Source organism: Mustela erminea, chromosome 15 (genome assembly GCF_009829155.1).
Source record: "Mustela erminea isolate mMusErm1 chromosome 15, mMusErm1.Pri, whole genome shotgun sequence".
NCBI lineage: Eukaryota > Metazoa > Chordata > Mammalia > Carnivora > Mustelidae > Mustela > Mustela erminea.
This window is the reverse complement of record NC_045628.1, coordinates 39,958,146-39,983,040: the sequence shown is the minus strand read 5'-3', so window position 1 is coordinate 39,983,040 and position 24,895 is coordinate 39,958,146. Positions and strand designations below refer to the sequence as shown.

Here is a 24,895-nt window from a genome sequence, read left to right as displayed (position 1 = left end):
GCTGACACTGGGAGAAATAAGGGAGATGTGTGAAGGGATGAGGTCAAGGAGACAGCCAGCGGCCAGATTCTGTAGAGCCTTGCAGACTATTGAAAAGTCTTTAGTGTTTACTCTGTAAAGATTAACACAGAAGTCATTCAAACAGTTATTCTAATTAAAATAAATCTTTTATCCAGGGCACATTTGGTCACTGAATAACTTAGTCACTGAACAGGAAGTCCTCTAGGCTTTGGGGATTCAGTGACCGAAGTGAGGTAAACGTTTTTTTCACAAGTTCCTGTTAAAAGCTACTGGGTAAAATTGTCATTAAACACTGAAAGGACCCTCCAAGTTAATCATTGTGAATTCTTCCTGTGCAAAAACGAATGTGCTTTTCTCTTTGACAAGGCCACTAGAAAACCAAAAATGCAATATAGGAATACAAGAAGGTAAGATATTTTTTTCTGTACTTCTCATTAGAGTTACCTTGGTTGTCTAATTCAGTGACAAGAATACTCTTAGAAAGTCCTTCATGCTAATGGTGTTCAGACAATATAAATGTTTCACTTATATTTTCATTAATTAGTGCTTTGTGCTCTTCGTTTCTGCATATTATTCACAAAGACAGAATGAAAGGTAATGGGATAACAATTAAAATATGAATATGGAAATCAATTAGGAGTGGGGGAAACATCTCCAAAGAGCATATATCACTAGAAGGTAATGATTTAATACTTTCATATATACAAATGTTCAGCAAACACCATCCACAATTTAAAAGTTCAGAGAAATTAATTTTGCCAGAATGTCAAAGTTTGTGTGTGTGTGTGTGTGTGTGTGTGTGTGTGTAGAAAGAGAGAGAGAGAGAGAATGAGATTTAGTTTAAGGAATTTTCTTACACAACTGTGGAATCTCTCAAGTATAAAACCTACAGAGTATGCTGCTGGTGGGCTGGAGAACCAGAGAAGAGTTGCAGTTTGAGTCCAAAGGATGTCTGCTGGCAAATACCCTCTTCTATGGGAAAGCGACTTATTTATTTATGTTTTTTTCTATTAAGGCCTTCAAATGATTGGACAAGGCCCACCACAATTACAGAGGATAATCTGCTTTACTCAGTCTTCTTTGTAAATGTTAATTTCATGTAAAAATAACTTCACAATGACATACAGAACAATGTTTGATCAAGTATCTGAGTACTGTGACGTAAATAACTTGACACATAAAATTAACCATCATGCATGGGATGAGGTACACTACAGGTCTGGAGTGAAAAGATTCTCTCTGGGGAGTGTGAAAGGTTTGTTTCAACAGAACCTTTGGCAAAAGCTTATTCTCCAGTGAGAAGTGTAATTATCAATATAGTATCTCAAGAATCTAAGCCATTAAGTAAAATGGAAGTAAAACTTTAAGCTATAGATGTATTGTTTTTTATCTATAAAGATATTTAAATATTTTGTGTCTGCTCATAGGAAGATTTTTTTAGTCTTTCTTTCTTTACTTCCAAATTGTTCAGAAGGATGGTCTACATCCACCATCTTCCTGTCTTTAACATCACTCAAGACCTTCCTACAGCCTACTGAAGCCACTTTCACTGAAGCCGCCACCATTGACCTCTTCATGGCTAATGGGCATTTTCCAGTCTTATTAATGGCAGAGCCTTTTTTGTTCTTCATACTCAACATTACCTTCTGAAAGTCTGTGATCTTCTTTGTTTCCTTTATGGGCTATTTTCTAATCATCCCAAGATTTTGTAGAGTCTCTTCTCCCTCTACACAAATTCCAGAGTCAGTATCATTCACTTAGACTGATCTGAAATGTCTGTAATTTGGGGAAATTTATTTTTTATCTCCTGAAACTCTCAGATAACTTTTGGGTTATATTCAAGTTCTTTACATGATGTCCCAGGCCCTGTGGACCAGAGTCAGCCTTTTTCTCTTCTGCTTTTGTACTACACAATGAATACCACATGACATCTTTGTGCAAACTGGGATATTTCCTTCTTTTCTGCCTTACTACTTCCTTCACCCTCCCTAACCATAGATCTGACTGACATCTCATCCTCATCAGTAAGATTTAGTTCAAATAGGACTTCCCTGGAAATTCTTCCTAAGAGCCACACACTCAGGTATTTTATGTTTCTTCCTCTTGTTGAATGAAATAAAGAAATACAAATTCTGACATATCTCAACCATGAACTTATACTCTTTTTTGTATTGTATGACACTCCATATAAAGCATATAGACACTGAAATAAGCACTATTTCAAAACACAGAAGCATAAAGAAAGATGTTCCCTGAATTTAAAAGGTTTATAATCCAGACAACCTAAGAGCCCTATAGTAAAAAGAACTGTTGTTTTGAAACTTGATAGATAAGAATATCAGTTTATTTAATTGATCCATTAATTTATAAATGTAAAATAGTGGACTGGACAGAATAAGATATTTAAAAATAATTAGTATAAATTATGTAAATAGGAATATTGTTTTAAACATCAGTGGGTGGGCGCCTGGGTGGCTCAGTGGTTTAAGCCGCTGCCTTCGGCTCAGGTCATGATCTCAGGGTCCTGGGATCGAGTCCTGCATCGGGCTCTCTGCTCAGCAGGGAGCCTGCTTCCTCCTCTCTCTCTGCCTGCCTCTCTGCCTACTTGTGTTCTCTGTCAAATAAATAAATAAAATCTTTAAAAAAAAAATAAACATCTGTGGGTAATACAATATTTAATAATGTTATACTGAATGTGAAATGCTTTCCTAGATAACTGAAGTTAGATAGCAAGACTTGTAGACTTGAGTGGGCACGTAGAATTATCAACTCTAACTTGTTATTTCATTGGTGGAGAACTTAACACTTAACAAAATTATAACCAACCCCAACTTTATGAGAACCATAGGTACTTTGAGTGTCACTATGGGCTATTTCCACTCTAAATGCTATTGAAGTAGTTTCTAGACCAACTAAATTAGAATCTTTGTATGGAACCATTCATGTTTGACAAGCATCTTGTGATAGGCTGCAAAAGGAACCACAAATCCCCATTCTACCCTTCAATCACATTATTTTTGCACTATGACTTGGCAGCTTCTCGCATTGATTATGTCAAGTCTATTTATGTATGCCTTGTATCTTGATGGGCTGGAATCAATGGAACTGTGCCAGTTCTAAGCTTAGGACTCAGGAGATCTTTCCCAGGGCCACTTCCATCACCAAGACACTGTAAAACTGTCCTTGAGAACAAGCTTATACTAGCCTGCAGGATGACGGAAACATGTGGCCTAATTGCCCTTCACCTAGGCCAACAGGGTATTAATGACCAGAGATATGAGTGAGACCATCTTAGACCACGCATCCCCTACCCTATCCACCATATGACCAGCAACTGAATACAGTCAAAGGACCCAGCCAACAATTAGAGAAAACACCCAGCTGAGCTCAGCCCCAGGTGCAGACCCACAGAATTCAAGCTAAACAAACGGCCACTACATTAAACCATGCAATTTTAGGGGTTTTTGTTTGTTTGCCTTAGTTTGGTTTTACACAGTAATAGATAATTAATATACACCTATAGGTTATTTCTTACAATCACTAAAAGTTTAATATTTACTGCCTTTTTTTTTTTTTTTTACCTTACTATCTCTCCAAAATTCACTTCTAAGAGATTCCCAAAATCTCCTAGGCTGTGACTCGTAATTTAGAATCTGAACAACTGACTGCTGAATAGCCTTCTAAATAAAAGTAAGCAATAATACATTGAATTTTGGGGGGGAGCTATTTATACACACATATTTAAAAAGAAACTACTGAAAAACAGATTGTAGGTTCATATAAACACAGTACATTGGAGGCTGGTTTTGCAAATTTAGTAATTTTAGTAGGAAATTAAATGTGATCTGAACCACATATCAAACTGTCAGTTCTATTCATGTAAACTAAATGTAACTTATGCTGCCTGAACATAAACAGAAAATTAGATATTAAGCTTTCTTTACATGGCAACTAAAGTTTAAAGTTTTCCTAAAAGCTCTCAAGGATAATTTTATATTAGAAGCCACCCAGGATACAATTAAAATTTTATGACAGTTGTCAGAAAATGTCTTGAGAATGTAATGCACATTTATTTCTGTGCATGAGTAATTAATAACCATTCCCAAATGGGTACCTCTTGTGCAAAAGGAATGGAGGACTCCCTTTGGGTAGATTATAACTGCTGTGTCATACCTTACATATACATAGACCATTAATGGTAATTAAAATTCATTTTGTAACAGTGATAAGCTAAGGGATCATTAAAGGTCATGACTTTGTCCTTAATTATTTGGGTTATTGTTTTTATTTAATTAGATGAGCTTAATGAGTCTTTGGTTGCAGCATGGCTCTAAACTGAGCAATACACCTCAAAAGATTCTGTCTTTGATACCCTTGGCTGCTCCTTCTTAAGATCACAGAAGTAACTTACTGTACTCTACACATCACAGATTCAGTCAGGTAAATCTCTGGGTAAGAATAAATTGGATGAGGAAAATAATTTTGACAATTCAACTCAATTCAACTAATGTGGCATTTTAAACATATTCACTGAAGAAGAAACCCTTCCTCCTTGTCAGTGTAAATGGCAGCCTAATACATTCCACTACTTTTTCTACCATGAAAGACTCTAAGGAATAGTGCCAAAATGGGGCATTCCCTCCATATACAAAGTCCCAAGAATCTCTTAGATTTGATACAAGTCATGTAAGAGTTAAGACTCTTTATTCCTTTCAAAAGCAATGTAAGGAAAGCAGAAAAGATCCAAGGGTTAATTGCAATGAGAGTGTATTCGTGTCTTAGGGCTGTCATACTAAATTACCGCAAATTGGGTGGCTTCTAACAACAGAGTTTTTTTCTCTTAGAGTTGAAGGTGGAGTCCAGAATCAAGGTATCAGTAGGGCTATGCTCCCTCTTAAGGCACTGGGGAAACTTTTTCTTGCCCTTTCCAATTTCTGATGGTTTCTGGTGTCCCCTGGCTTCTGGCAATCTAACTCCAATCTGCCCCCGTCTTTATAGGGCCATCTTCTCTTATTATTTCTGTATCTTTGCATGATTTTCCTCTTTCTTTCTTCCTTCCTTCCTTCCTTTCTTCCTTCCTTCTTTCTTTCTTTCCTTCCTTTCTTCCTTTCTTTTCATAAATACGTCAATCATTGGATTTAGGACCTTAATCCAGTATGACTTCTTAACCAATTATATCAGCAAAGAAACTATTTCCCAAAAAAAGTCACATTACTAGATCATAGGCAAAACACAGAAAGAACTAGAAAAATGTGTTCATATATCTCCGTGACCTAGAGAATCAAAGATGGTCACTGAAGTTTTATGTATCTGTAAAATAACGGACTTGAATTACATATGCCCTTCTAGTTTTTTACTTCCTGCAATTTTTTTTTTTTTTTTTGTATTTTAAAGACTTGAACATATAGGTAAAGTGAATTAAGGAGACTTACTGAGAAAGCTCCTGTAGGAAGCAGTAGATGAGAAGCCACTGAATGAAGTGATATGAAAGTTTTTGGTGGGCTTAGACTAGTAATCATCTTCACCATACATTATTTCATTTATACTTGCTTTATTAAGGTCTGTGTGAAATATCAAACAAACTATTTCCACTAATGACACCAGGCTATAAAACTAAATTAAATTTGACCAGCAGATTTTACTAATGAGTGGAAGGTTAGTTCTATATATCAGCTAGACTAAGTTATAGCTTAGTCTGTTAGGCAATCAAATTTTAATCTTGGTGTGGTTGTGAAAGTACTTTATATTGTGGTTAACAACTATAGTCATTTGAATATAAGAACATTACCCTACATGATATGAATGAGCTTGATTCAACTAGTTGAGGGACTTAAGAGAAAAAAATTGAGGTTTCCTGGGCAAGGAGAAATTCTGTTTCAAAACAGCAACACTGACCCCTGCCTGTTTCCAGTCTGTCATCCCACCCTATGAAGCTTGGACTTGCCTGTACAAACATGGGAGCCAATTTCTTAAAAATAAATCCCTTTATGTTTGCATGTATTTTACATTTACATTTAAAATTTCATATATTCATCTTACTGGTTCTGTTTCTCAGAAGAACTCATACAAATAAAAAGAGTGAGTTACACAGTCATCAGGATAGAGAAATTTACAATATTTATAATTTTCTAATTAATATATATGTATTGAAAGTTATATAGTCATAAAATATACCTCTTAGGACAAACATATATAAAGATTATTACAATTGAGCATTGATCCAAATATCTTTACTTTCTTTTTTTTTTTTAAGATTTTATTAATTTGAGCATGAGAGAGATCATGAGAGATAGAGCATGAGCAGGAGAGAGAAGAGGAAGCAGGTTCCCCACTGAACAAGGAGCCAAATGCAGGGCTTGATCCCAGGACCCTGGGATCCGGACCTGAGCCAAAGGCAGACGCTTAACCAACTGAGCCACCCAGGCATCTCTGGAATATCTTTTCTTTACAATAATTTTATTTTTTTTCCTTTTTTATTCTTTCTACATACTCATTAACATAATGGTGTTCTTGAGGAAGAGAATAAAATAATTTTAAGTCAACTGCACATTAGACTGAATATCACAGGCACATTATTCTTTCCTATCACTAGAAAATAGAATAAAATAATAAGCAGCATATGTAATTTGCACCTCAAACATGAATATGTAATCTGCCCAGGTGGTATAATTCTTCTCAATCTGAGAAATGAACATTTATCCCATAAACTCATTAAGTGCACTGTAAAGTGGTTAAAGAGGGAAAAGAGAAAAAAGTCAGTTGAATTAAACATTTTCAAAAACACATTTTTAATTTTTTTTCTTTCAAACAACATGTATTATAAACAAATAATCCAAATAACATATAGAAATGAAATATAGTGGTGTCCTGCTATAAGAATTTTGTCTCTAATCAAAAATCATCTAGACCCAAACTATGTTCTATGTCCTATACAGGGAGTGAGACAGAATTGGGATATCATTTGTTATCCTAAGATTATATGAATACACTGAATAAGAAAAACATAAAGTACATTTAATTTCCTTTCCTTGATTTGTATGCTCAGTCTAATTATGTTTGTTTTATTGTTACTTAGAATCACGACAAAGAGAACAGTAGTTATTTTCACTGAGAAATCTTCAAATTTGTTTTTCCCTTGGTGAGCCAGAACAGAACATTCTGATATTGATTTACCCATCCCTAAGTTTTCATTCTCTAGGTTAAAAAGATGTAAGATAAAAACATATCAAATTAGTAAATAAAAGATTTCAAGAGATGTAATAAAAAATCAAGCTTGTTTTAATTTGATGATGACATACTTCTGTATTTGATAAAATTAGGTTTTAACAACTTGACAAATTATATAGGTTCATTACCCTATAATTACTTCAGCCTCCATCCCAGTTACTCATAGCATCAACTTTATAGAAATGAAATTCCATTGATAATATTTAAATTAATCAGTTATTATTTTCCATGTAAGCAGCAATTGCTAAAAGCATTTTATTTTAACCACTATTTAAATCAAGCTATGATTTGTATACTCTTTGTGGGACTTTGCAGAGTCAGGGGTGCCTTAGGGGCATTTATTCTTAATTTGGGGCATTATATGCCATAGTCGAAAAAGAAAAAAAAAAAAAAAAAGCAAAACCAGTGTTTTTACATTCTCCATTTGATAACCGAATATTCAAATAAACAGAGTATACAAGGCTGTTGTTGGGAGAGTAGGTTAATTAAATTGACTTTCTACTAACCATTGCCATTCTCATCCACTGAACCATACAGTACATTTTCTTATGGGCATAAAGGTGACTGACTGCATTCTGCATTACTTCCAGTATTGGCAAAAACCTTCGCACATCCCTCCGATATTTGCTTGGGTTGTCATCTTTTTCCTTAATCCTGATAAACATAAAGTGTCCTTACACATCTCTCCCCTAATTTTACACAAGGATAACAAAGAACTACTGCCATACTGCTGCTTATCTTTAGTAACCCGTGGAAGGAAATTTTCTTAGAGGTATCATTTAAAAAAGTGGTATTCCTATTTTCCCCTCCAAATAAAGCAAAACTCTTAAGCCTGTAATATAGAATGCACAGTTTTAAATAATCTAAAGAGTCAGAGATATGCCAATATATAAATGACTTGTGTAACTACTTAAATTTAAATAATATTTAATTATAAAATAATGACCTTAAAGACACTATAACTTGTAGGAAGCTTTATGGCATGTGTGTGTGTGTGTGTGTGTGTGTGTGTGTGTGTTAGTGCCTGTTTTTTCACTGTCTGCATGTTGAGAAGAACAATTATACCTTCTTTATTGTGTAATGAGATGAGGTATACTAAAACATAACAATAATGCCTTTTAAATACACATTTTTAGCTTGGCAATATTAGAGCTTTATAATTCAAAATATTACTCAATTTTTAAAAGATCTATTCATATGAAAGTTATAAATGCTAGTTTTATTCTTTTTTAAATTTTATTTTAGTAATTTTCTATAATTTATGAAACTCCTACCTTGGATTTATTTTGTTGTGATTGCAATAACTATAATGATATCCAATTTATTTTTTATAATTTTTTTGTTTGAGTGTAGTTGACACAATATTACATTAGTTTCAGGTGTAAAACACGGTGATTCAATTACTCTATACATTATGCTACACTCACCACAACTGTGTCTATCACCATAACATCCCTATTACAATAACATTAACTATTCCCTATGCTGTGTCCTTTATTCCCATGCCTTATTCATTCCATAACTGGAAAACTTTATCCTCCATTCCCACTCCTTTATGATTTCTCCCTTTCTTACTAATTAAACTTTCCAGCTCTTATATGCATTTATCTATCTTATCATTTTTCTATCTCCCATGTCATAACCCCTTTAATTATTAATTTATTTTCAATTATTTGGATTTGATTACTCTTCCCTGTTGAATAAAAAGTTATTTTCTTTTTTACTTATTAGTTTAATAATTTAAGGATCGAGGCCTGTGAATTGACTTTTAAATATGTTTATAGCATACACACACACATTCGTGTGTGTGTGTGTGTTTTGTTACATTAGTTTAAATTTTTCTATTTTTTTCTAATTTTTCTAATTTTTCTGATTTTTAAAACAGCTTACCATTTTAGTGTTAAATGCATCTTCCATGTAGGGGTCATTTAATCTTGCTACTAACATCCAATTATCATGCCCTATAGTCAGAAAACCAGACTCACAAGTCCTGCTTTCAGAATTTATATATATTTACTGTCACTCAAGATTAATTAATTTAAAATTACTTGGTTTATATGCAAATACCTTTTTGGTCTTTGTAACAACTAACAAACATGTTGGTTTTCTAAAAGTTGATTAGAAGTTTGATGATATGGATATTTTTCTTTGTCCTAGACAATTGTTCTAGACAATTCTAAAGCATTTTATAGGATTTTAAGTAATGTTCTGGATAGGCATCAATTTTTGTCTCTCTTCCATATTTAAAATTACAGTCCACAATTACCTTAATTTTATATTTCCAGTGCTAAGTATCATCACTGCTACATGGTAGTTTTCAATAATAAATGTTTTCCTTTCATTTTTGTTTTACTCTATTACTAGTGAGATGGAATAAAGGCAGCAAATAAATGATGTCTATGAAGGACATCAGTGAACAAAGTCATTCAAAAGAATTTCTTGTTACAGATACAGCCTAGATAAATGAAACAAAACAATGAATACATTATTATATGCTACAGGATTAGTATTCAAAATACAATTAGATTTAAAAAAATACTAACTCAGCAAAATTAGAGACTTTTTATAAAATTGAAGTTTCTAGTTAAGATATGCCCAATGCTCCTGAGATGACCACCATGGGTACCTACCCTCTTTATTTTATTATTTATTTTTAAAGATTTTATTTATTTATTTGACAGATAGAGATCACAAGTAGGCAGAGAGGCAGGTAGAGAGAGAGAGAGAGGGAAGCAGGCTCCCCGCTGAGCAGAAAGCCGGATGCGGGACTCGATCCCAGGACCCTAAGATCATGACCTGAGCTGAAGGCAGAGGCTTAATCCACTGAGCCACCTAGGCGCCCCACCTACCCTCTTTCTATGAAGACTCTTTCTCCAGGGTTATGGTAATGCAGGTTGTATGCTGAATTTATAACTAGATTTTATTAAATATACAAACCAATCATTTGTACATCAGTCAATGATTTTTATCATTTCTTTTTTTTTTTTAACATTTTATTTATTTACTTGAGAGAGAAAGAGAGAGAGAGAGCATGAGAGGGGAGAGGGTCAGAGGGAGAAGCAGACTCCCTGCTGAGCAGGGAGCCTGATGCGGGACTCAATCCTGGGACCCCAGGATCATTACCTGAGCTGCAGGCAGTCACTTAACCAACTGAGCCACCCAGGCGCCTGATTTTCATCATTTCTTAAAATGTTTCCCAGAGAATACTAGTTCTATGAGGATAATTGATTGATTTTAGAATAGAGGATATGTGGTGAAATATGTTTACATATCACATACCTCTCTAGAAGAGGTTCAGTGAAGAATAACATATTAGAAGATCTTCAAAATGTTCCATTATAGAATTTTGCTGAATTTTGTTAAACCTAGTATCTCCCAACTTGCTCAAATATATGATTATGGAATTAAATGCACTGTTATAAACCAGTGAAATCAATCAACATATACATAAAGACAGCTCTGTCTGGCTGAGTGTACAAATGCATATACTAAACTAGTTTTATAGGGGGAACCTAATACCTCAGAAATATTGGTCCAAAAGCTACTTTATCATGAAAGTTTTCAAAGGTTGTTAACAAGTCAAATGAATTTTGTACAGGTTTGACAATCAAAGATATGTTCTAAAATCTTGGGGTAACTGTAAAGCTATTTTTCTTGGTTATATGGTGCTAATTAAACGAAATAATAGAGGAGTCTATGAGAAATGCCAATTCAGAGGCATGGATATAATAACACTATTTTTTTTCTTGAAATTCTTGAGTAGAAAACAAATTATAATAACATTAATTGAAAGAAAAAACTCGTCATTTAAAAATTTGCCTTCTATATTTAGCAAAAAGTAGCCATAACTGAAAAAAATAAAGAAAATCTATATTTTTAAAACATTTTTAAGTATGATGCAAAGAGATAATTTTGAGTTATTGATACATACAATCCCGTAGTCTCATCTGGTGCTGCTGTTTTGCATTCATTATTTTATAATTGTTGAATGAAGTTTAATGGATACCTTCAAGTAAGATAATTTCATGCAAGGTTTACAAAATTCTTTGTAAGTCAGAGGATCTAAAATCCAATTGGTGTTTCTTCAAAAAAATTATAGTACAAGTATATTAATATTTTATAAGACTTCTCTGAAACAAATGAGGTGTGGAGATGTCTGGCTTTCCTTCAAATTCTTTTCCTCCCTTGTTCCACAGAAATGTACCTTTTGGATGGACCCGTGGCCACCACAATATATTTTCCAGCCTGCCTTGATGCTAAGTACTGGGCAATGATTATAAACAGGTATCTAGAGGATATTTTTTAAGCCTCTTCTTCATCACCTCCACCATTTCCATCCTCATGCCTAGGTTTTAGAGCTGCTGTCTTCAGTTAGAGGCAATACATGGCAAACCAAACAGTATAAAGAAGCTGTACCCCTGAGAGCTCAAAGCCCCACCCCAGCTTTAAACTTGTATATAAGCAAAAAGTAGATTACTATTTTGTTAATGTCACACGCTAGTTTGGGTTTTGTGTCACTTGCAGCTAAACTTCATCTTAACTAACACAGAATTAGTGGAAGGAAGAGAGATGGCGCCGACTAAACAGCTTGGCATTTTTTATCAAAGAGCAGTCATTCTGTACCTTTTAAGTGATTCACAAACACACAAGAGAGACGTTACATACTGCATGTTTACGACATTACAAATGATACTCTAGACCAATATCCCTGATTTCTCTACTACAAGTTGTTTGATTAGACCCTTGACACTCTTCTCAATTGAGGGAAAGCAAAAGTAATTCATGACATTTTCAGAAATTTGGCTAATCTACTTTCACAAGCCTGTCAGCTGGGGTTTCAAGCTCAGGGTGACTCGGCAATTAATTTTTTTTTTTTAATTTTTCATTTTCTAAGAGAAGCAGAGCTTTTCTAGCAACAAATCCTTCCCTGTAGGTTGGCCAACAGTGTCTTTTCCTTGATTTGATGTGAAACCTCCCTAAAATGACCTTGGAACTCTGATCCCGAAGGACCTTAAAATATTCAATTTAAGCCCTCTCGGCCAAAAGGAGACTGACTGGTTATTTTTTTACAGCGACAGACAGACTTGAAGCGCAATGTATCTCACTGCAGAAAAGATAGAGAATATGATTCATAGCATCACAGAGGCCATGGGATTCATAGCATTGACAGCTCACCAACTTTGGGAAAAGCACCTGGAATCACATGCCCTTCTGCTGTTCCTTGGCTTTTTCTCTATTGGAAAGAATTAAATTAGAAAGAATTACAAAGAAGGTGGCAAAATGTGAGAAAACTGGGAGGGAGGAGGTAACAGGAAAGGAAAGAGATCTAGAAGTCATGTCAAATTTAAGGCAAACTCACCACAACAGCTAACTAATTTTTAAAAAATTCTCCATGCACTCTGATACCTACCTGAGAGTATAACATAAACAATGATGCCCTAATGATACAGAAGAATGACGTTCTAGTAAAGCTTGGTGTTGAGCAAAAACAAAGTTTGGTTAATATAAACCCCAAGGCTATGATTAACTATTGATGTACATTTTTCACTTTTTGCACTGAAAATAGTGTGGAACCATTCTCTACTTCAAAAAGTAGAGCAGAAACATGTGTCATATAATATAGGATGCAATTTCAGCCAAATAACCTACTCTTGCTTTATTCAGTTTTTATGGAAAAAATACATTTTGCGTGGGGATTTTATCCTAATGAGGGAAGTGTCTGATTTTCTTATTACCTATTGCCAAATTTTAAATGTAAAATGAACCCATTTATAAACAAGCCAAACACAAAGAATACTAAGGCAAACTGTCTTATAATGGTCTGTCCCTGATAAAGTTCTTTCTCCAGCCCACCAAAGATGAGACCACAGGTGCCTCTGTTTACTATGCAAGTTATCCCTGTCCACTCTTCACCCTAATCTGGTTCAAGGCAGATTATTATCCATACATTCCTAAACATCTGATCTTCATTGAAATTTCCTGATGCTGATTTCTAGATTCTAGATTATTTTCCCCATCACAGCCTATACTACCACAGCCAAGATTTTCATGGCCAGAGATTCTTTGAGCTATTTTCCTATGTCCCCTAGGCTCAATATTTGCCTGTCTGAATGTTTACTTCCTTTTTCACTTCCTTAATGCTAGGGTATCTTTCTTTGGGCATCATTAAATTCCACCTTGGACTTTCAGTACAGATGTGTATAAGACCAAAATGTGGACGGTGTCATTACCTCTCAGCTATCAGCTGGGCCTAATTCCACGAACTTCTGACATATTTACTGAGCCTAGTGCCAGAGCTTGAGGCATATCCCAACTCCCTTTGTGTTACTGAGATAGTCAGTCTTATGGTTAATTCAGTTCTACAAACAATGTTCAGAACCTGCAGAGTTCCAGGCACTGGATTAAAATTAATAAGATATTGATTGTATCTTCGGGAAAATCATACATATAAAAATCAACGTAATGTGTTCACTATGTTGATGACTGGCCCAGAGATTTAACAATATGAAATAGCTAAAAAAAAGAAAAATGGGCACCTGTACTGGTCTAAAGGACGTCTAGTTTTAAAACAAAATCATCCCGGGGCACCTGTGTGGCTCTGCCTTCAGCTCAGGTCATGGTTCCAGGGTCCTGGGAACCATGGTCCATCGGGCTCTCTGCTCAGCGGGGGGCCTGCTTCCTCCTCTCTCTGCCTGCCTCTCGGCCTACTTGTGATCTCTGTCTGTCAAATAAATAAATAAAAGCTTTAAAAAAAAATAAAACAAAATCATCCCACTAATTTGGAAGAAGACTGAAGAAAGGACCAACATAATAGCAGAATGTTCCTGTGTATCCTTCTATTCCCAATGCCTAACATATAGGCTAGTATTTTATAAAAACACACTAAACAGTTGTTGAGTGGATTGCTGATGGGATGAATAAATGATTATTCTTACTGCAAATTAAACTTGTGTAAGTTAAATAGATTAATGTGAAATTCTCACTGATGTCAGCTGTAACTCAAATATATATGCCATTTGTACCATACTGTAACACGTAAAGCTGATTTGTAGTGTGGCTTTGTACATTACTTCAGTCAGGACAAAAACTGCCCAAAAGGAGAGAGAAGACTTCTGTGGAAGATTGAGGAGCTAAGTTGGTTACTTGTGTTGAGGAGGTATGCAAGGGGAGAAAAAGACCCGACTCACAATAAAAATGTCATTTGGGCAAATGCCAGGCACGTACAAAAACAATTCTGTGTTCAACCATTTGAAAATTAACTTAGATTTCAAGAGGTATCTCTTAATAATATAAAGTTTCTCCTGTATGTAAAAAATACATACATAATAGAGACTTTTTATTTCCTCTGTCATTTGATAATATCCCCATTTTTACACATTTTGGAGTCATTTCTATTTTCATTATAATCCTATAAATAGAGAGGAATTAGTTTCATATAACAATTTCATATACAGTGAGTGATTATTGATAGGTGCTAGAATTATTCCATTTCACTCAGAGTTTATACTGCTTCTATGGGGGTTTCCGAGCAATCTCCCTTTTAAGTGCTGAAATAGTATTTAGTTCTAAAGTGCTCCTTATATCAAAGCTCCTGAGATGCATAAGCTATGTCAAAAGGACACTTCAGACAAAGAAATGGTTAGTCCAAGACAGACTGGGGAGATCACAATATTGTTTATAACACTCTGTTCTGTATTTTAAGACCTTAATAACCCTTCTACAGAATCTGAGCCAATTGCTAATCAATAGTAATTACTTTTTTCCTAACCACCTAAAAAGTACTCTTTAACCCCTAGAAGTGAGTTTTTAGAATGCCACACATTTATTTTCTAGACATTAAATATGTAGCTATAACTTGAGTTTTGATATTTATAATGTTTTCTGTTGCAACTTTATAGTAGGTCCATTTTCAGAAATAACACATTTTCCAAGAAGGTAGTTGTCAAAGTTGTAACTTTTTGAAACAGTAAGGCAGTAACTCAACCTCAAAATTTTACTGAATAAGGGACTACAGATGTTAAATGGACAGCTAGATATATAAACATACTCTGAAGTATTTCTTCTGAACTCAGATAAATAGCTAAAATCCATGTAGTTTATATCCAAAAGGTGAAGAGTGACAAATAAATATGCAGTTTGACATTTTTTGTTGTTGTTGGTATGCAGAAAAACTGTTTAGGTGTCAGATTTTATTGAATAGGCACAAGACATCATCATTAGCAAGGTTAATATAAAACTAGGAAAACCAAGAGCAGCTAGTAAAAATTACTAAGAAATTTGGAGGAAAAAGAAACAACACACTAGCAAATTAATGGTTAAAATTAATGATAGTCGATTCTCTAATATAATCAATGGAATTATTGGGTTATTTATACTAGAAATCTTGGTAGCAATTTTATGAGACTGACGTGCTACCTACTGTGCTAACAAGGCACCTCTTGGTAGCAATTTTAAACCTCTTTGTTCCTTTTATCATCCAAATGATGGCCAAATTCAGGAAAAAAAAATTATCTGCAAAACATACTTTTCATTTTTTTGTTTTTACCGTTGTTACTGTCCATTTCACATTTGCATTATTTCTTTTAATCTTCTCTCCTGAAACTATCTGAGGTTCTTTTTGCATATTAAAGTACTCAATTAGTCATACTATTGTAACAGTTATAATAATCAACTTGTATTTGAAGTTTTCCATTTACACATTGATGTTCTCCATTACACTGGGAAATCTAGAGGGTAAAGGTCCCTGACATACTCATTTCTTTAGCCTCTAACATCTAAAACAGTATACAAGTGGAATAAAATTAGTTTCAGACTCTTATTCTGAGCATAGACTACCAAAGGTAAGCTCTAAATGCAGTATGAAACCGATTCTAAATTGTATAGAGTCCCATAGTAGCAATTTAATTAACAAGAGATATAGTCTTAAAATACATTGTTAAAATTTTAAAAGTTTTGTAGGTAATGGAGACTTGAACTTTGTATATGTATATAATATAATCTTATGTATATTACGTATATAATTTATATTATATATTATATACACTATACACACACACACACACGTGTGTGTGTGTGTGTAGTTGTGTTTCTGCTAGAGCCTGAATACAAGATGTGGGTACTGGGAAAACTGGCTACTATACTATAAATAGTTTGCCACTCAAGCATTAAGGTGTAAACTCTATTTCCCTGTATGTAGAAAGGTGATTTACTTTTGAGTGGATTTTCTTCAAAGAAACAAACAGGTAATTTCTGTTTCCATACATGGGCTATGTCATAGCGTTCAAAAAACAGAAGAAACTCAATCTTTTCTTCACTGGTAGTTAAACATTTCAGAATTTTAAAAGCAGAATTAGATTCTTAGATAAATCAACGTGATAAAATCAAAAGCTTTATCACATTGTATATGAATTTCTATGAAAATAAAACATCAACAGTTAGTAGATTCCAAGGTGCTTTTTAATGTAAAATTTGAGCTTGAGAAAATTAGATGCAAATTACATATAGTTCACTGGGAACAAATCACGTTCTGGTATCTGACAACTGAACCTGAGAAAGTAACATAAAAATAATCTCTAGTAGGACTTTTAAGTAAATTAAAAACTGTCTTCTTCGAGGAACTGGCCTATAATGTCTCCAAAAACTCTAGAGACATTCTGCCCTTGAATCTTCTCTGGTAAGATGAATTATAGCAAGCACAATTCTTTCTGTTAAAGAACAATTTCACTCTTTTCTGGTTTTTCACTCACTCGTATCCTTGATATGTAAGAGGCTAAATGGAATAATAAGAAACTCCTCAATTTAACATAGAGAATATTATTATAATAAGATTTTTCTGAAAGTTTTGCAGTGGATTTTCATGGGACATATGATGGTAGGTGATGACATGATAATTTCTGCTCATGATAATTCTATTATCCAGGATAGGTTACATTATGATGTAATAACAAAGGAACTGTGAATATCTGCTATCATAAAACAAAAGTTTATTTCTTGTTATGTTACATCATCTTTGCTGGAGTCTCTCTACAGAGCCACTCAAAGACCAGACTGACACTCCATTCTCATCAGGAACATGCAGCCTTCTAGGTCAACTCAGCTGAAAAAGAGGGACTCGAGAGCTGGGCTCTTCATTAGCCGGGAAATGATAGACTTCATCCCATCGGCAGACACACGGGAGATGAAGCTACTTAGCTGCAAAGGAGTTGGGAAGTACAGGGAAGCACATAGAATATTTTTGGAGAGGGTGACTCTTTCCACTACAAAAAATCAACAGTCTATATGTTGTGAATGGTACTGTCATACGCTGATCAAACTGTGCTAATAAATTATTTTTATAATGTTTGTCTGAAGCACATAATTTAATCATGAATATTTTGTAGGAAAACATCCTCAATTACAATTTTACATCACTTTACTTAGGTCTCTATTGTGGCAAAAACTCAAACTACAGTTGTCTGTCAGGAAAGAAACAAGTCTACAATACTCCTTCGAAATAGAAGAGGATATTATTTTATAACAAAAAGAGCAACCATTAAGTAAGAAAGAACAAAACCCATGAAACTGCATATGTGACAGGGAAAACTAGATCAGCAGCTATGTTTTGTTATTTAAAATCAATACTTAAGAGCCTTTCCTTCTTCACAAAGATAAAGGAGTTATCAGAGCTAATGGTTGATGTGAATGCTTAGCACTGTTTTAACAGATTACAGGTCGATTTTAATTTTGCTTTACAAATTACAAAGGAGCCCATCAATAAGATTATGGACGAGAGACACCCAAATACTGCTGAGGAAGTAGTCCATCCTTTCAAGTTCAAATGGATTAGAGAAAAACATAAAGGGAAAAAATTGCCAGCAGTAATGGAAAAAGAATGTATTTTTTGTTTGTGCGTAAACCATGCAAAAATCTTATGGACATAATTACATTGTAAAAGAAGCTGATAATTATTTATCAAAAAGACTTGGTTAGAAGCTTAGAAGAATCCCCTTGGTTAATCCAAAAATGTGACTGCAAATTCTTTAAATATACAAAATTACCAGTGAAAAACAATATATTCATTGAGACTTTGAATATGTAATACTGAGTACAGTCTGTTTTACAAACGTAGATTTTAGAACTATTTTATTGTTAAGGAGATTTCCTTTCACAGAAAATTAGACAACTTCAGAGAAACATTATGCTTTTCATCTGCTAATAAATACAGATGCCATCATGTACACGATTACATAATGATTCATATTGCTTTCCTTTTACTGTATAGGAACCATGATTTCACTCTGCACTAATTATAATAGAATTCCCTGATAAATTTGATAAGCATTTTTAAAAACAGAGGGAAAAGTTAAAGCAAAAAATTCTAGTCTGTTATAATATGATAAATATTCAGAAGTTTATAAAGTTCTATTACATTCTAAGCGAAGAGTATTATCAGTGTGTGATAGAGAAGATATTCAAAGAAAAGCATCGTGTGTGTGTGTGTTTGTGTGTGTGTGTGTGTGTAGCTATATGACAAGGTGACGAGTACACATCTGGACTAAGATATATAGAATTTTATACCAAGGTCAGTATCAGAAGTATGACCAAATTATTGACAAAGAACAGAAGCGAATGATAATAAGCCAGCCATACCACTCTTTCTTTTATTACTAAATAGCGCCGTTAACACATGCAAGTCTGTTTTAAGTAAAGAGACTCTGCTTTTGGAAATTGTTTTACATAGCACAAAAATTCGGACTTGAAAAAAAGCCTCTTATGCCATGACGATTTTAGCATAGTCAAAAGACAGGTGGAAAGTCCTGTCCGGCAGCTGCCCTGTGAGGCGGTCTGGGGTCTATGACTGCGCTAGACTCCTGTCTATGCTTTGCTGCAGTCATTTCAGAGGGCCTCTGGTGAGATTCCATTCTCTGCAAAGTACACAGAAAGATGTTTCACAAGGGGAGAGTTAAAGAGTTGCTGAGGAAGAAAATACCCCAAAGCCCTCTTTGGCACTGACAGGAAAAAAAAAAAAAAAAAAAAAAAGCCTTTCTTCCCTCCCTGAAACTTTAAGAAAGTACCCTAGTACACTGTGAGTTCCTCTGGAGCAATTGCCGGAGTCAGCACCTCAAGCAGAGAGGGCAGGCGCTAACAGTAAAAGAAGTCAGTGATGCAAAGTATGGGCTTAGTCTGGAAAATGCTGGATTCCCTTCAGACCACTCTGGACGCACTCAGCCAGAAGCTGAAATTCGGTTCTCAAGACTCCTTACGGCAAAGGTTCAAATGGCTTATTCTATAAGTTGTTCCTAGGATTGTTTTTGGTTGTAATTAAGGGAACTGAAATTCGGTAAGCCAAATGGAAGACTGTGTCAATGAAGTGAGACATGATTACCTGGTGCTAGTGGAAAGTTCTTAATTTGTGCTTTAATGATAAAGCTGACAAGCACAGAGTTTTGAAGACTTGAGAAGTGGGGTTAGAAGGAATCATGAAAAGGCCAGGAGTGGAAACTTTGCACTTAGTTTCTTCTGTGCAGTGAATCTGAAACCTGTTGCTTCTGTCAGGTTTACCTCTGATCACAACCAGACGAGAATTGTCAGGAGAGTAAAGGAAAACATCTAACCGTCTGACTACTTTACATCCTGCTCAAACTATTGATTGTTCCTTTCCTAGTACCCAGTAATCTTGGTGATCTTGAAGAGATTTGTGTAAACACATCAGCTACTAAGAACACATATTTCTTAAACCCCTTCTTTTCTATTCCCACAAACAGGAAAGTTTGTCTTCTGACTTTTTTTTTTTTTAAGAAGACACTGTGTGTTTGCTATCTGAGCACTATTTTATTATATGTTGTTTCATTTAACCTGACAAATCTCTCGAGGCAGACAGTATCTCAACTTTAATATTATGAAAGTGGACTTCCTAGAAGTTAAGTAACTAACTGAAAGGGTGGCTAGGGATTCAAATGGAGGTCAACCTGAGGCCAAGCCCACTCTTTCTTATATCACCATGATGCATCTTCAGGTGCTTTAATTTGTAGGGCAAGGAGCATCATATTTTTACACATAGGAGAACAACAGAAATTCAAAAATAGAAACATGGAGTTTATTGAGTCTCAAAATAATTGTTTCTCGGTGCCGGGAAAGGAAGCCTCATGCATAGTCTTTCAACCCTTACTGGACCACACAAGAACAAGCCTGGAGTCTAAAGAGCCCTCCGTCTGTGCTGGCCTCACTTGGGAATAGCCTTCTCTGATCTAGGCTTTATTCTGTTTAACCCCATGAGTCCATGGTCCTCAGGCCCACTTTTTGTATTCGGACCCCACGGCGGAGGGGGTGGGGTCCCTCCACCGCAGCTCCATTGTGGGCCCAGGCTGCAGGGAGGAGCTGCTGGCCCGCAGGGACCCATGGCATCGTGAGGGCCTGGGTCTTGTGCATTATCTCCTTTCTTGCTCTAAGTAAAGGTCTCACCGCTTGGGCCTGGTGGGTATGTTTTCCGTTCTTAGCAACAGTGACTCATAATCTGGCCTCTTCCCTGAGTGGCACTTATCTGCCTTTTCATCTTGACGGCACAGCCTGGCCTCCTAGTGAATGGTGAAAACACTCAGCTCTGGAAGTCATAGTAGGTAATTATGAGAATTCAAATAAATGGTCAATTAACAAAATTGGCTGCAAGCTACTCTTGAATTGCAGAGTTGAAAGGGAAGATTTAACTCAAGACATCTTTGTCTCTGGGCCATAACTTAAAATATCTTTTTGGTTTAAAGCCACCTTAGCTAACTTGAACTCGGGCTGCATCCTCCCGTGCCCGCTGCCACACCTGCCACTGCCCTGTCTCCTCTACATTTACCTACAGAAATGTGATCCGGTACGAGCCCCGAAGCTGGGGATGGTGCAGATGTAGAATTTCTTGAACTATATGGAGCACAACTTCCACATAAAAATGTATTTAAAAGGGGGAAAAAATGGAAATATTCAAGCACAGCAAAGTGTAAATCTATTATTGCCGATGACATCATCACCCTGATATATTTTGTTCTGTGCCCAGCATGTGGCTACCGTGCTTTACACATCATGAGACCTTTAAAAAGCTCCTAGTTTGGGACACAAATAGATCTCAGTAAAGCAGATATACTAAGTGCATGAGTGATCAGAGCAAAGCTGTCTACCCTGAGTAAGGCCATGGAGAGCTGTGAAACCCAGTCACAAGAATGCCCAGAGTCACCCAGAGGGGGCAGAATAAAACACCAGTAGCAGATCACAGTCACGCTCTTCGTTCATATTAAAACTACGGGTTTATAGGTCTGTGGATCCGTGTATCTGAAGTATACACACGCTGCCTCCATGTGTGCTTGTGTATACACTGTGTATAGTAATACTCTAAAGGGCATTCAGCTTAACGTGTCCTCTAACATCATTCTTCCCTGGTTGAATTCACTGAATTGTGTGGGGCTTATTTAATATCCAGGGATTTGGCTGGACATCACTCAGGCTTGGGGAATTAGATATCAGAGACGGATGTGCCCACTTCACTGTCTTCTACGTTCCCCTATCTTTACGAATCTAAGTAGAATCCTGGCGATTCTTCCCTTTCCTCTTCCCTCCACTGTATAAACCTGCTCCTGCCCCATTCCCACATGCCAATTCTCATAACAGCATCACTGTCCACCCAGCCATGATGTGGAAAACCCAGGAGCCATCCTTCCTTCTCCCTTCCACAGATAAATCCAATCTATTAGCAAGTCCTATGGGTTGTGCTTTCGGAATTGATCCTATGCACACGCTTGCAGTCTATCTCTTGACCCCCTACTGCTTTAGCCAAAACCACCACCTCTTTCCTGGGCATCTGCTGCACACTGCAGATGTTCTCCGTGTCTCTCTAGGGTGCTCCTGAAAATCCACATGGACACTCAAGACAGAGCAATGCAGCAAAACTATAAACGAGAGCTCCTTATTCCCTTGCTTTAAACATCACATTGTCTTCTCCTTGGGTTTAAAATAAAACCTGAACTCATTTTCAGAATTAGGTGTTGTGTGATCTGACTATTGCCTGCTGCTGTCATCACCCACCACACTCAACCTTACTTACGAGGCTCCACCTTCAGTGGTCTTTCTTCTGTTTTTTAAGAGAAAAGCCCATTCAATCCTCAAGACCTTTACATGGCCCTCTTGGCCAAAACCATTGTCCCATCCTTGACATCTTTCTGTTTTCAAGTCTGGCTTTAAATGTTACCACTTAGGTGGTGAGCCCTTATCTAGCCCTGCCAGATTAGCAGCCTAACTACCCACCCACCCACCTTTTTGAAACACTTTATCCACTTGTATTTTCATCAAAACACTTTTTGCAACCTAAATATTATACCTTTTTTTTTTTTTTAATTTATTAGTTCTCCCTCACCATAGCTCTTTATAAAAGCCATTGACTGTCACTGCCCATTATATTCCCAGGGGCTAAAATGTATCTGCCATGCAGTCCATGCTTAAGAAAACAAGTGTTAGATAGGAATGAAAGGGCTTCGCTGCTGACAATAGACCAGAAGGATGCAATCTTAAAAGCTGGCAAAGCCCAAAGGAACACTGACATTGACATCCTGTTTTTTATGAGAAATTTTATGAGAATATTTTTTATGAGAAATTTTGATAATCTCCTATCAATGGCTTGGCAAAGATTTTAAAAATGATTTTTAAATATGGCAAAAAAGATTGATGGAGAAGAAGTGGATCACTACATGTGATGTCACTGAAATGACAACATCTGAAAATGCAAGACCATGTTAAAACAGGGAGAACGATGTGTTTTTGCCTCCCCCTCTCCCTCCTCCTCCTTCTTTTTCTTCTTCTTTGAATTCTCCTCTCAGAAAGTAGTATATTAGTCATAAAAATATTCCATTTAGTTGCTGAAATACCAACACATTTTACTTTTTTCCTGATGCACAGTCAATAGCGAGTTTTCTCTCAGAATTTTTTTCTATATCTTCACCCATCTCAGAAATGCAAATAAAAATGAAACTCACTCAGATACATCATGCACATAATGTAGGGTTTTTTTTTTTAATTTTGATACCCTGAGGATTTTTTCTTGTTGTTCATAAATCAATGGAAGGGTTATACGCATCCACACAGATGTAACCTCTTTTCTCTCTGATAGACATCATGTGGAGAATATTTTTCCCTTAGGAAGCTATACAAGTATAATACAATATCATAAAATGTGTACGTATTCTTATAACTATTTCAGATCAATAAATATACATTTTGAATACCATATACTCACTCATGTTTGATCGGTGCTAAAATGTTATGTAAATCACTTTTGTTGGTAAATTGCTTTGTCTTGAAATTGTAACCTCAAATTGATCCTAATGCTGATATACAAAGTTTTCACTCTTGCATCGAGAACATAACAGCATGCAAATAAATAAACAGTGATAACAACTCAAGTGCAAAAGAATAATTATCTAGTTTTGTGATAAAGATTGTTTTTTTGTTTTCATGAATGGATATGCCCTCAAGATTCACAGGATATAATGAAGAAAAGCTACATGGGAAGCCTAGAAAGTATAGTGAAACAAATTCCTGAAATGAACTTTCTCGGTCCTGGGTTCACAGCAACTGGGGAGAGTGGCAGGTTTTGAAAGAACAGCTGCTAACGCTAGTCCAGAGAAAGCTTCAAATTTATCTCTATCTTAGATTTCATGCTCTGCTTTACACCTCTCATGTGGTTAGTGATATCATCCTTGGGCTTTTTTATCATTGAACATTTTCATACTCAATTATAAGATTTCTTTTTGTGCTAAAAATGTTATTTTATGAAAGCAAGAAAATATAGAGGCATTCACATACAGTCTGTATATTTAAATGCATTCCTTCTAGAACACTGGTCTATCAGAAAATACATATGAAGTGGTAATCTGTTCATTGTTTTAACATCTGGCGCTCATATTTCCTCTGCTTGGGAGAAACTGTGAGACTTCAAAATATGGTAGCAAGGGCCTAATCAAACATGGAGAATCCCTCTTCTGCCTGCTTGGAAAAAGAAATTCTTGGTTTTTATGTTAGTTGTTTTGTTGTTCCAGGAGGGAGGAGGGAGTGAGAACAGAAGAGAAGGAAGGGATTTGGACAAGAGACCAGGAAAGAGTATGAGAATCTGGATTCAGAGTGGAGCTGGGCTTTGGAGACATTCAAGGTGGCAGAGTCCCTCAAAGGATTTTTTAAAAAAACGAAAGCTTAATCTTAAATTTGAAGTTATTTGATCTTTGATGTAACTCATCAGATGTCTCCGAATTTTAGAATATTAAGAAAAAAAGGTCCACTACTTCATATTTGGGGTGGCAGAATGCAAATAAAGAAGAAAACTTCTGGAGGTAAACCAGCCATAGGAAAGTAAGCCCAGTGTAGATATCCATAAAATATAAAGAGAGATTTGGATTTCCACAAAGTAAGCGGGTTAACAGTGATCCATTTTTACCTCCATATCAAGAAGCAGGGTGTCTTTAGATGATTTCTCTTTTCTACATGTATGTGCCTTATTTAATAAAAAAGTAGCAACAAGGTCTGAATAGATTGCCTATTCCTTTCTTCACACCAAACAACTAGTCAGTAAAAAGGTAAGAGAGTATATGATGTAAAACTCAAAGAAAGTACAATGACTCTACCAAAAGTACTTTATATTACATGC

General features: G+C 35.6%; 1 protein-coding gene and 1 long non-coding RNA gene across 5 annotated transcripts in view; one reads left to right on the top strand and one right to left on the bottom strand.

Annotated features, from left to right (window-relative positions):
• Positions 1-24,895, bottom strand: part of PCDH9 (protocadherin 9) — an 896,718-nt gene that overhangs the window by 227,402 nt on the left and 644,421 nt on the right. The gene's annotated exons all lie outside the window — the stretch shown is intronic.
• LOC116574502 lies at positions 230-17,559 on the top strand. The gene is made up of 3 exons (XR_004279348.1): positions 230-428; positions 4,866-4,891; positions 17,278-17,559. It is a non-coding gene; the product is annotated as an uncharacterized LOC116574502 (long non-coding RNA).